Source organism: Miniopterus schreibersii (genome assembly GCF_964146895.1).
Source record: "Miniopterus schreibersii genome assembly, chromosome: 13".
In the NCBI taxonomy this organism is placed as follows: Eukaryota; Metazoa; Chordata; class Mammalia; order Chiroptera; family Miniopteridae; genus Miniopterus; species Miniopterus schreibersii.
The window spans coordinates 34,201,927-34,215,539 of record NC_138113.1 but is presented as its reverse complement, the minus strand read 5'-3'; the positions used below and the strand labels follow the sequence as shown (position 1 = coordinate 34,215,539).

At 33.9% G+C, this 13,613-nt stretch overlaps 1 protein-coding gene across 3 annotated transcripts in view; it reads left to right on the top strand.

The window, feature by feature from the left end:
* WDPCP (WD repeat containing planar cell polarity effector) overlaps window positions 1-13,613 on the top strand; it is a 271,886-nt gene that overhangs the window by 228,013 nt on the left and 30,260 nt on the right. The gene's annotated exons all lie outside the window — the stretch shown is intronic.

Here is a 13,613-nt window from a genome sequence, read left to right as displayed (position 1 = left end):
ATAAAAAAGACAATAGAGGCAAAGCTCTTTAAGAAACAGCTTGATCCTTACTCCACTGGGTGACTAATCTTGTCCCCCCAGCGCACAAATGGAGGTTCACTCTCTAGGGGTTACTTGGATTTTCAAAACAATATGAGCCTCTGTCTAGGCAAAGCAATTCAGTTTTGGCAATTAAGACTGCAAGAATGCTACCACTATAGCAACCCCTAAGAATACATCTTTGAGAACCTGTAAGAGTGTACCTTTGAGAGCCTGAAGTTGACTCCCCTAAGCAGTGTTCTATCCCAGTGTGGGAAAGGATCCAACCCCAGGTGGGACAACCCACACCCTTCATCGAAGATATTTCAACTTTCCTGGGATTCACAGGTTATTTCATGCCCTATTTTTGTAACCTCATTGCCCTGTTTAATGAACCAACTCAAAAAAGTATAAGGCTTTGCTTGAGTTAGGATCATAAATTCTCCACATCATTTTAATTAACTGAGACTATTAAGAGCAAACAAGTGGACATGCACACATAGCAATGCTTAATCGAATCAAGAACCTTTTAGAGACAAGCCAAGGGATATAGACCAGGAAATGGGGAAGTCATCTGCCAATACACCCGGTACTGTGTATCTAAAAGAAAAACATAAGTCCTGCACTGGAGGGTTATACTATGGCCAATAAATAATAATTTACACTCATTTACAGAATATCATTGCATAGTAATTTTAACTTCCACACCTGCTTTTATTCTTGCAACACTAGGACACTTCATAACCCTCACCAATCACTAGGTTCAGAATGACTTGAGACTAAGAAACCTAAAAAAATGAAGAGAAAACCTTCTAATGCACCAAGCAATAGGCAGGAGACATAATCAAACCTGGAGACACCCTTTTCCTTCAGGACACATCCATACTATCCATTTTAGCTAAAAATATCATAGAGACTTCCAGAGTCATGTTGTAACCTAGTACCTCACATGCAGTTTAAAGCTGTACGTGTCCAGTCAGATTCACCACTCTGCTGCTGCTCCCTGCATCTCTCAAGTTACTTTCTCACCCCATGCTCCAATCACAGGAGATATGCAAGAAGTAACGAATTCCCAACAACCTCATGTCCAGTTTTGAAATCTGCTATAATGAGAACCAGTTTTCTAAAACTAGAAAGTGCTAAACTACATGTAGAACTTTTATTGGCTTAAACCCTGCTTGTCACCCATCTATGCCTTTAAGTTAAAATAATATACCAGATTACCCCACAAAGATAGAATATAGACAGATAATGTGCAAATAAATAAGAAAAAACACTAAGGATGCTGTGTTTGGGGCAGCAGGGGAAGGGGATGTAGTTAGCATAACCAGAGCCATAGAGTTTTTTTGTTGCTGTCGTTTTGTTTTCACTAGATCTTAATATGCATTAAACCACTGAAGATAATATACATATATTTAAATCATTTGTGTTAACATTTTCCAGATATGTGAAAGTTACTATATAGAAAATGTTGAAAAGGCAGAACAAGTACTTTAAAACTGAAGTTTTAACAGTTTCGTTATCATTTTCATTATTATTATAATGCATTGTATCAATCACAAGGAAATTTTACTCTTTTTAGATGGCACAGAAGTTTCTGAGGATTTCAACTTTAATCTGGGGTTTTCAAACACTGATAGGGTTGTTGCATGGCCTTTTAAAAGCCTTTGGGTTAAGAACGATAAAATGTGGTTTTTAGTTATTGGCATGCCAGTGCAACAAGGCATTTGGGAGGTGTGATTGACAGGCCAGAAGTGTGTATAAGGGAAAACCTATGCTTATGTCTGCTTCAGTGACTTTATTAGCCACACCCTACTTGTAAATTATAAACTGTCATTCAAAGTAGCACAGTGATGTTTTAAACAAGTCAGGTTATAATACCGCTAGTTTTTTGTCTTAATGCCTAAAGGTAAATTCAGAAAATGCTCCTATGTTTTGGCTCATAAAAGCATCCATCTGGAAAAAAACTAAATAATATGGCCCAAGTAGTAAAGAGCAATGCAAAGAAGATTTATGATAACACTATGCATGTATATAAGTTGTATATTTAAACATCATAATTAGCTAATTCAGCTTTCATTATATCAGCTACTATTTCAGATTGAGGACAAATAATATAATTTTATTAATTGTTGGCAGGTTTTGAACCAGTATTTTAAAACATCTTATTAATAATGTTTCAGTCTAACAATATATATACTAAATAAAATTCCAAAAGCTTCACCAGAGATCTTTGCTGTCTTTTTAAAGAACTATGGAAAAATCTGTGTTTTAAAGCATGCTATATTTTATGAGAAATGCTTAATTTTACATTAAAATATGAAAATAAAATGCAGAAACAAATACATATTTACATCATACTTTTCTAACAGCTGCACAATTTTGAACTGAAATAAGGATGAAAACAAATATTAGTTTACTTACTTCTAACTACTAATATTCTAAATATTCTGTCCTGCATATTAGGTAATTTAATCTTAACTACTCTTAATAATAAAAGATTAACTCAGAAAAAAATTCAAATTGTGCAGAAAAGTACAATATAGTCAATGAAAATCCCTCATCCCTTTCTTTCTACATCAAAAATCTTACTTGCAACAAAATAACTTTTGTGGTCTAATTTCAATAAGGTAATAATTTAAATGTCTAAGCTTTTAGAACGTTTAATCCTTTTACCATGAATTACCAAATTGAATTCTGGTCAGTGCTCAAACTTGAAGGTAAAACCCTTTCTTTGTAATTGCTTGGTAACTTAGTATTCAGCAGTGACACTTCTAATTTTTCATATCTGAATGCATATGAAGGGTATGTCAATGGATGGAGGCAACCTTAAGGGACACTAGGTAGTCTAGTCTTTATCTGTGGATTAAATTGTAGGATTCTTGAGTTTTTTCTTTTTTTAGGTGGATCAAACCACAAATCTATGTCTCAGGAAGCCTATTTATGTGACAAGTAAGGAAAGATAAACACCTGTAAGTTGAAGTTTAAAGCCCAAACTAGTTTTGAAGTAACAAGAAAGGGAAAGCTAACAGTTCAAATTTCAGTCACTTTTCATCTAAACCTATCAATGTGTGCACTGGCGCATTAATTATGTGGCCCAGCACAAAATGATACGTTAGTCTTCCCTTTTACTTTAGGATGACAGCTGTGAGGGAAGATTTTAGTTCAGGAGAAAGAAAGCTATTTCAAATACTTTATTTGTTGGTCTCAACAATTTACCTAAGTCATGAATGAAAAACTACTAATTAAGGATCAAACCAATTGTTTTGTTGGTCACTCTGTTAGAACTAAAATAAAACTGGAAAGATGACTTAAAACCTATGGTTCTAATGGACCCAACATTTCTAGATTAATGAAGTATTCTAAAGCAGAGGTTGGCAAATTATTTTCTACAAAGGGCCAGATGGTAAATATTTTAGATTTGTGGGCCATACCATTTTTGTCACAACTACTCAACTCTTCCGTTATGCAAAAACTGCCATAGACAATATGGAAATGATCAAAGTTAAGTTCCAATAAAACTTTATGGACACTAAATATAAATTTCATATAATGTTCACATGTCATAAAATATCATTCTTTTGAATTTTTTTCCAACCATTATAAGTGAAAAATCATTCTTAGGTTACAGGTTGCAGAAAAACAGGCAGCAGGCTGGGTTTGGCCTAGCCATAGTTTGTGATTCTTGTTCTAACAGATCATTTTGGTTCTTGTTTGATGGATTTCTATGCTTCAAAGGAAAAAACATGTCACTGATTTTTTTTTTAATCTTGTTTAAAGTATTTCATAGATTTTTTCAAAGCCTATCAATGACTTGCCAGAATATATATGTGTAAGTAATACCATTTAAAATATATCTTCTAGATGAACCCAATTCAGTGTCTTCAGAACACAGCATTGTTGTGGTAGTGGTACCCCTTAGCAGAAAACATGAGTTTTCAGTATAAAATCTTTGGTTCCATTTATTCCATTTAAAAATTTCCTATGCTGATACATTTCTTGAAAAACAGCAATTAAGTATAGCCATTTATTAAATTACTTATTTTAGATGAAATTTAAATGTATGTGCGTGGTTTTTTGAATTTTAAATTACTTTTTTTTTCTTTAATATCTTCTTCAATAAGACATTACAGCATACAACTGAGCCCCCAGTGTGTCAGTTAAACAAGGGGATGTAGATTCATATGAAGGAGAATGGAAACAAGTTTAATCTTAACCTCATTCCTTTTGGCAACTAATGGAAATACAGAATACAAATGGACCCACTCTCTCACTGTATTTTATCAAGTCTTTGAAGACACCATAACAGTTTTTTAACGAACTTTGCTGTGATCTGTTAAATAATCTTCAAATTAAATAATGAGGATGTTTAAGAATTTTAATTTTCCTGTTATAGCAGATTATCTTTTCAAAAATGAATACGCACATGGTTCAAAATTCAAAAGGTATAGTAGCTAGTGAAAAATTCTAATTTCAAGCCTACTCTGTAGTGACCGGTTTTCTCTTCAGAGGCAAGTAATAGTCTGTTATATGGGTATATATGTTACATTTACAATTACATATTTTATGTGTTATAATTTTATAATTTAACCATTATGTTTTTAAAATATATACTTTCTGATGACAAAAGTTAGTAATACACACAGATATTATAAAATTCAAACACTGATGGAATATTTAACTTGGAAAATAAAAGTTCTGTATAATCCTACCCAGCAGAAAAGGAATCTTAATATTACATATTTTTCTAGTTTTTCCCCTTTCACATATTTTGAACAAAATATGGTCATTCATTACTGCTATTTTACAAATTACCTTTTAAAAAGGATTTAACAAAATATTTTGCAAAGCTCTATGTGAGTATATGTAGATTGTCCCCCTTCTCTTGTTTAACAGCTACTATTCAATTGTATGGACATACCACCATTTTTTTTAATGAATATCCTATTGCTGGATTTTATTATTCCCTGTTTTTATGAAAATCAGTGCTGCCAGGCGATTTTGAGAAGATGGCATCACTGCAGTATTTTAATCTCCTTGAACCCCCTAATAAAAACAGCAAGATAGTGAACCCCCAAATTCATGGACAACATCTACAACAAAATCTAGTAAGAACATATTCTTACAATCCCAAAATATAAGTGGTATGGATAGATCACCAACAAATACAAGATGTACTAAAAACTTCATGGGATTGTGAAGGCCCATGATGAATGTTGACACAATGTGAGTTCTGCCTAGTGTTCTAAAAGTCAAAGTGAAGAAATTCAGTGAAGCACCGATAAATGATGGGAGTAACTGTAACAATGTAGTCAAATGCCTCATCATCTGATTAGTGACATGCATGAATGGATGAACAAGATTCCCACTGTCCCTACCTACTATCCAGCAAAATCACAGCCAAGAGAACAGGTTCGGCAGAATCAGCAAGGAGAAAAAACTTTGCTGAGCTCAAAGAACAATGAGGAGACTCGAGAGGTGTATAATCAGTGGGAGGCTCGTGGCGTGTGATGCTGGAATGGTCTAAGTTCTGAGTCCTACAAATGCTTAAAACTAACAAATCAACAATTTCTAGATAAATTTCCAAAACTTAGGAGAAACAGTGGGAATAGAGCCCAAATTCAGCATAATAGGCATAATTAGGCCACAGAAAAAAGAATGTTGAAATCAAAAGGAATATAGATGCTATGGTCTGTTAGTGTCCCCCCAAAATAAAGACATTGAAATCCTAACCCCTAAGGTAATGGTACTAGGATGGGGCCTTTGGAAGGTGATTAGATCATGAGGGTGGAGCCCTAAGGAAAGGATTACTGCCCTTATAAAACAGGCTCGAGAGAGATCCCTCACCCCTTTACCCCACATGAAGACAGTGAGAAGTTGACAACCTCAGCCTAGAAGAGGGCCTTCACCAGAATGAGACCATGCTGATACCCCATTTTTGGACTTTTGGCCTCCAGAACTAAGAAAAAAATTCCTATTTATCAGTTATGCAGTCTGTGGTATTTTAATATAGCAGCGTAAATGGACTAAGACAATAGGAAACCATACTTTTGACTACTTGATGAACACAACAGACATGTGCTCCAGATCTATGAAGATAAAGTTATGTTGGCCCACTCTGCTATCTTTATACATATATTTTATATATATACTTATATACATATTTAATATGTTTTTATTGATTTTTTAGAGAGGGGGAGAGAGAAACATGGATATGAGAGAGAAATATCAATCAGTTGTCTCCCACACGCCAACCAGGGATTGAACCTGCACTGCAACCTGAGCATGTGCCCTGACTGGGACTTGAACTGGTGACACTTTAGTACATGGGATAATGCTCAACCAACTGAGCCACACTGGCCAGGGCAGCTGTCTTAAATGTATAGAAAACCCAATTTCTCATAAAAAATGAGTAACAGTAAAGATTGCAACCAAATACCACACAAAGTTACTTTATAAGGAACAGCATAATTTCCCTACAAACAGTGAAAACACTACAGAGTGACATTACTACAAACAGATAAAAACTGACCCTAATATTCTAAAATAAGCTTAAATAAGTTTATACAGTGATAGACGTTATGAAAGAACAACATAAATTAGCACTGGAGAAACTAAGAAATGTGATTAAAGAAGATTTTTTTAGGGATGAAAGAATGAAGGAAATAATTAAAAAGAGAGAAAATCATTTCAAAGATTAAGGTCAAACTAGAATAATCACAAGACCAAAAACACTATGCCTTATAATAACTAGAGAATTTAAAGGAGGAAACACTTGAAAGTCAAAAATAAATGAAGGAAACTTACAGACTAGGAGAAAATATCTGAAAATCATATTTGATAAGGGGTTAATATCTGAAATAAAGAACTCATACAACTCAATAGAAAACAGCCCACTTAAGAAATGGGCTGAATAGAAATTTTCCCAAAGAAGACATACATCCAGATGGCCAACAGGTATATGAAAATGTGCTCAACATCACTGATCATCAGGGAAATACAAATCAAAACCACAATGAGGTATCACCCCACACCTGGGAAAATGACTATTATCAAAAAGACAATAAATAACAATGTTGGCAAGGATGTGAAGAAAAGGGAACCTTTGTGCATTACTGGTGGGAATGTAAATTGGTGTGAGCACTATGGAAAACAGTATGACGGTTCCTCAAAAAATTTAAAATAGAACTACCATAAGATCCAGTAAACCCACTTCTGGGTATTTATCTAAGGAAACAAAGGCACTCACTTAAAAAGATATCTGCACCCCCACATTCATTGCAGCATTATTTACAGTAGCCAAGACATGGATGCAACAAAGTGTCCATCAATGGATGAATGGATAAGAAAATGTTACATATATAATGCAATATTATTCAGCCACAAAAAGAATGAAATCTTGCAATGTGCAACAACATGGATGGACTTGAGGGTACTATGGTAACTGAAATAAGTAGGACAGAAAAAGATAGCAAATGATCTCACTTATTGTAGAATTTAAAAAACAAAAACAACAAAAATGAGCTTATTGATATAGAGAACAGCTTGGTGGTTGCCTGAAAAGAGGGAGAGGGGAATGGGTGAATGAGGTCAAAGGTACAAATTTCCAGTTATAAAATGATTAAGTCATGGGATGTAATGTACAGCATGGTGACTATAGTTAATAATATTTTATTGCATGTTTGAAATCAGCTAGGAGAGTAGATCTTGAAAGTTCTCATCACAAGAAAAAAAAATTATCACTATGTGTAGTGATAAATAGTAACTGGATTTACTGTAGTGAACATTTTGTAATATCAAATATTACATATTACACCTGAAACAAATATGTCAATTATACCTCAATAATAAAAGTAATGTATCTTGAGTAAAATGTATTGAATCTGAAAAAATGAGGAAGAGATAAAAAAAACTCAAGAGAAAATGCTAGATAGAGATAATAGGCAAAGAAGATCCAACATATGTATAATAGAAGTTCTTAAAGAAGAATAACCAAAGCAATACCATAGAATAAATCCTAAAAAACTCTAAAGAAAATTTTCCTGAAATAATAAAGACTTTATAGTGCAAAATGAAAGGGCGTATCACATATCTGGAAAAATCAGCCCAAGATTTTATATATCAAACATATATTAATGAAATTCTTGGACTTTAAAGAAAAACAAAGAATCCTTTGGGCATTCCAACAAAAAGACTAAGTCCTTATAAAGGAAATAAAATAGGATTATGATCATTTTTTATAGCAATGCTTTATTCCATAATATAGTAATATATTTAAGATACTCAAGAAAAGAAAATGTGAGCCCGTCCGGGCATGGCTCTGCAATTGAGCGTCGACCTAGGATCCAGGCGATCAGGGTTTGATTCCCCATCAGGGCACATGCCCGGGTTGCGGGCTCGATCAATGACTCTCTCATCAATGATGTTTCTCTCTCTCTCTCTCTCTCTCCTTTCCTCTCTCTGAAATCAATAAAGATATATTTTAAAAAGAAAAAATGTGAGCCAAAGATTTTATATTCAGCCAAAACAACCTATTATTCCTATGGGCCATTACTGGGAAATCCACTAAAGACAGAGATTCAGACAACCAAAATGATTGACGACATCTAATAAAGATCAGTGGTGAGCATTATAAACATATCAACCTATGAAACTAAATAATGAAACCAGTCACAAAAGTACAAATTCTGTATGACTCTACTCATAATGAAATATTGAAGGCAGTCAAACAGAAAATAAAAAGGTTACTGCTGGGGGGAGGAGGGGTGGTGGAATTAGTTTTAATGAGTATAGAGTTTCAGTTTTCCTAGGTGAAGAAATTCTAGAGATCTGTTCCAGAACAATGTGAATAAGCTTAACACTACTGAACTGTAAACATGCTCCTTGACTATAACTGGGTTACATCTCAATAAACCCATCTTAGTTGAAAATATTTTAAGTCAAAAATGCATTTAATACACCTACCAAACATCATAACTTAACCTAGCTGGTTTCTATTGATGGAGTATTACTTTTGCTCCATTGTAAAGTCAAAAAATCTTAAGTTGAATCAGCTTAAATGGGGGACTGACTCTAATTGAATATGGCAAGATAATAAATTGCTATGTATTTTTACCACTGTTTTAAAAAACTGATAGTTATGAGGAAGACAGTGACATAACATAGTACAAATATTAACAAATGTGGAGTGAATGAGAAGAGTAGAATAAGTATGCCCGGTCGGTGTGGCTCAGTGGTTGAGTGTCTTCGCATGAACCAAGAGGTCACGGTTAGACTCCCAGTCGTGGCACATGCCTGGGTTTTGGGCTCGATCCCCAGGAGTGGACAGGCAGGAGGCAGCTGATTGATGACGTTTCTTTCTCATCATTGATGTTTCTATAAATTCCTCTCCCTTCCTCTCTAAGAATCAATAGAAATGTATTTAAAAAAATTTTTTTAAGTTGAATAAGTACAATGATTGCCTTATAAATTCTGGCTGGAAGTAAGAGAAAACTACTTCAAATCTGACACTGGAAAAAGATAAAGGAGAAAATGAACTAGTAGCTAATTCCTGTATTCCTCACAGTAGGGAACCAACAGGCAATGCTCCCCTAAAAAATTAAGTGTCAAGAATATTATATAAAGGTATAGATATAAATGTAACTATTGGAATAAAGAGAAAACTTCCCAAGTATTAAAAGTTGATATATATACACATTAAATAAGGCAGGCAACATAGACTCTGTATGTGTGCAATGAAACAAGATGACACATCTGAGGCTGAAAATAAAGACGAAAATGTGAATCGACTAAATTATAAAAAGTTCAGATTAGCTAATAAAGCAAAACCCAATGATGCGTGCAAGATAGATACACACACACACACAGGGCTGGAAGGAGGAGAATGACCTAGAAAGATTAAAATAATAAGATAAACACAGCTGTGGACAAATACAAATGAAAAGAAGTGAGATTTCACACATACCCAATAAGAGAATCCAGCCCAAAAGAGATACAAAGAACACTTCATAATGCTAAAAGAGAATTCATAATGAAGATGTAACAGTTGTGGAACTTCCATTTCTAGAAATCTAACCCAAAGACACCAAGGAAAAATATATATATTTGACCTTTTGAATAATGTGGGGATTAAGGGCACCAATCCCCCAAGCAGTTGAAAATTTACATATAACTTTTGATACCCCCCAAACTTACCTACAGTCAGTCCTTGGTATATGCAGGGGACTGGTTGCAGGACTCCTGTGGATAATAAAATCCACTGATGCTCAAGTCCCTAATATAAAATGGCATAGAGCAATGCATATGATCAACCCTCAGCTTCTGCTGATTCCCAACCACAAATGGAAAATACCATGTTTGATCCCCAGTTGGCTTAATCTTCAGATGCAAAACCCACATGGATATGGAGGGCCAACAGTATTTATTGAAAAAAAATCCACATATAAATGGACCCATGCAGTTCAAACTTGAGTTGGTCAACTATATTTACATTTCTCCAGAGAATGAGTTGTCGTTATTTATTTCCATTGAGGTACATATTAATCAAAGCTCTCAAAAGATTACAAGGGAAAACCCAATGTTAAAGGCAAATTTTCATTCATAAAGTACTGTGATAACACATTACCATTAATAATGTGCATATTTTTTCCTGTTTGTGCTTACATATTTTCTAATGAAAATACAACTATTCAACACAGTATATTCTGTATTTCTTGCATTGGAGGCATGACTGTTATAGAGATCATATGAACACTTTTAAATAACAGACGAACAGCGTAGGACCTCATAATATTAACCCTAAGAGTTGCCTATACTTACCTCTTTTAACCTTTTTCGCCCTATTTTCCTGTTCTTTCTTACTTTTGATAAGCTGTTGATACTTTGTGAGCATCCCAACACTTTCCCCCATTATCATCATAATCTCATGCCCTTTTGAGGTTCTAAAATATAGAAAAGTATTATTTTCCTTAAGAACAGCATGGAAAATATTCTTTTTGGAGGTACAAGAAAAAAATGAACTTGAAGGGAGGCAAAAATATTCTCAAAATATTTTTAAAGGTTTGGAATAACATTGAAAATTTAATAATGAAATTATAATATGTAGTTTTCTCAAGCTATTAACAGTATATCACAGGTTTAGGAATCATTACCAGAAGATTTATCCTTTCAGTCTAATGCTCTTACCAGTAAGCAGAGTCATTAAATGAGCAAGCTCACATCACAGGAACATGACCAATGTCACGCTTCCATGTAACTGTCAAAGTTTTGCCAAAAGCCATTTTCTTATGTTTTTCCCTTTCTTTATAAATAAGCTAGGGTTGTAATAGTTGCATATCATTACTCAATTTTGAGAAAACTAATAAAAATTACCAACAATAAGATTTTTAATAATGTTTGCTTTTTGAAGGGTTTTTAAAAAGACAAAATCAACCACTCAGTTTATATATAAAATGTCAGGTTAGTAGGTAAAAATGCAAATGTTCAGTTACTTTTAACCATTTTTGTTTTCTTATCTATTTCCAATGATTTGTAATTATTTTCATAAGACCACTGACTGAAATTCTAGTTCAATAAAGAACTCAATTGAATTGAATAGGGAGAGAATTTTACATATACATATATAAAATGTAAAATTATCTTTAAAAACAAAGCTTATTAAAAAACAAAACAAAACACTTCTTAAAGGATTATGTTTGGAGGCTTCCTAAATTGTTTAAAAGATCAGTATGAAAAATTCTTGTAAACAGTTCTTACTGAGCCTGTGTCCTTTTAACTTAAAAAGGCTTTATATTATAATTGCTCTGTAAATATCAGAATTTTCTATAAATTGTGCTATGTACACAAAGAAGCTGACGAATGGCTTATCTTGTACTTATCAACTTGTTTATTTTTATGCCTCCAAAAAGCCATATTTTTTTACAAGAGCAGCTGCTACTTTGTAAATATTTTAATGGCTTCTGTTAAGTAGAGCTGTCATTTTTGCAAACAGTATTATAAAAGATTTTCATTCTTCCATGTGATTGCATATCTTGAAATGTGTTTTACCCTGAAAATCCTTTGGAGATTTTAGACTGGGAAGGATATCTCCTTAGAAGGCACAAAGCCAACAAAAGAATAGCTAGACTTAAAGAATAATGTATAAGATCACCAGGGAAATAGTGCCATTTATTTCAGAAGACAAATGTATAAAAGCAATAAGTTCTCTTAACTCACTTCTTTTTCTTTGGCCTAGTTGAAGAAATGGAACAGTGTTGGCTTTGAGCCAGACATACCAGATATGAACCTCGATTCTTTTGCTACTTCATAGAGATTATCGGACATTTGGTCCTGTCGAAATGTTCACTGAGACATTTGGTCCACACCAAAAGGTCCTTGATATTTGGTCCTGTCCAAAACCTCCATGGAGACATTTGGTCCACACAAAAAGGTCCTTGAAATCTGTCCCTGTTCATGCCAAATTGTCCTTGAGATTTGGCACTGTCAAAAATGTCAACACTTAGAAAACATCCCCGGGTTCAAATAGTCCATAACATTTATTTATGCTTTTGGTTAATAAAATTAATACATTAAAAATATTATCATGGCCCTGGCCAGTTAGCTCAATTGGTTGGACTATCCTCCCAATAGCCAAGGTTGTGGGTTCCATCCCCGGTCAGGGCACATACATACAGTAGATTATCATTTAGCCTTAAAAAAGGAAGGAAATCCAGTCTCATGGTAAAACATGGATGAACTATAAAGACATTATGCTAGGTAAAACATGCCAGTCACATAAGTACAAATAATGTATGATAACACTTACATGGGATATCTTAAATAGTCAGATTTATAGAAATGGCATCTAAAATGGTAGTTACCAGGGGTTGGGGGGGGGGGGAGAAATGGGGAGTTGTTTAATGAATATACACTGTCAGTTGTATAAGATGAAAAATTCTGAAGATCTGTTGCACAATAATGTGAATATACTTAACCCTACTAAACTACACACTTAACGTTTAGCATGGTAAAAATTAAGTTACGTGTTTTTTATAATTAAAAATTTTTAACTAAAAAACACACACAGCCCGGCAGAGCGTCGCTCAGTGGTTGAGCATCTACCTGTGACCCAGAAGATCATGGTTTGATTCCCAGTCAAGGCACATGTCCGGGTTGCGGGCTTGATCCCCAGCCAGGGTTGTGCAGGAGGCAGCCCATCCATGATGAATCTCTCATCATTGATGTTTGTATCTCTCCCTCTCCCTCCTCCTTCCCTCTCTCTGGAATCAATAAAGATATTAAAAAAACAAAAAAAACCACACACACAAACACACATTGTGATCCTTAGAGTTTTGGCTTTTAATAAGGTTATTGTTCTTACAAGTATATATTTTTCACAACTTCATTGTATTTTCTCTGTACATCTGTATGATATGGGAAAGCAAACACTCTATACACATTAAAATTCTAATTAAGAGTAAGTATTGGAAAAGATATTTTCCTTTCTGTTTTGTTTTCAAATTGTGTGCTACATGTGACAAAGTTAAATACTTCACTTCTTACAATTTTCCAATTTAATAAAATATTCCAGTAACAGAAACAAATATAATATTTAACTA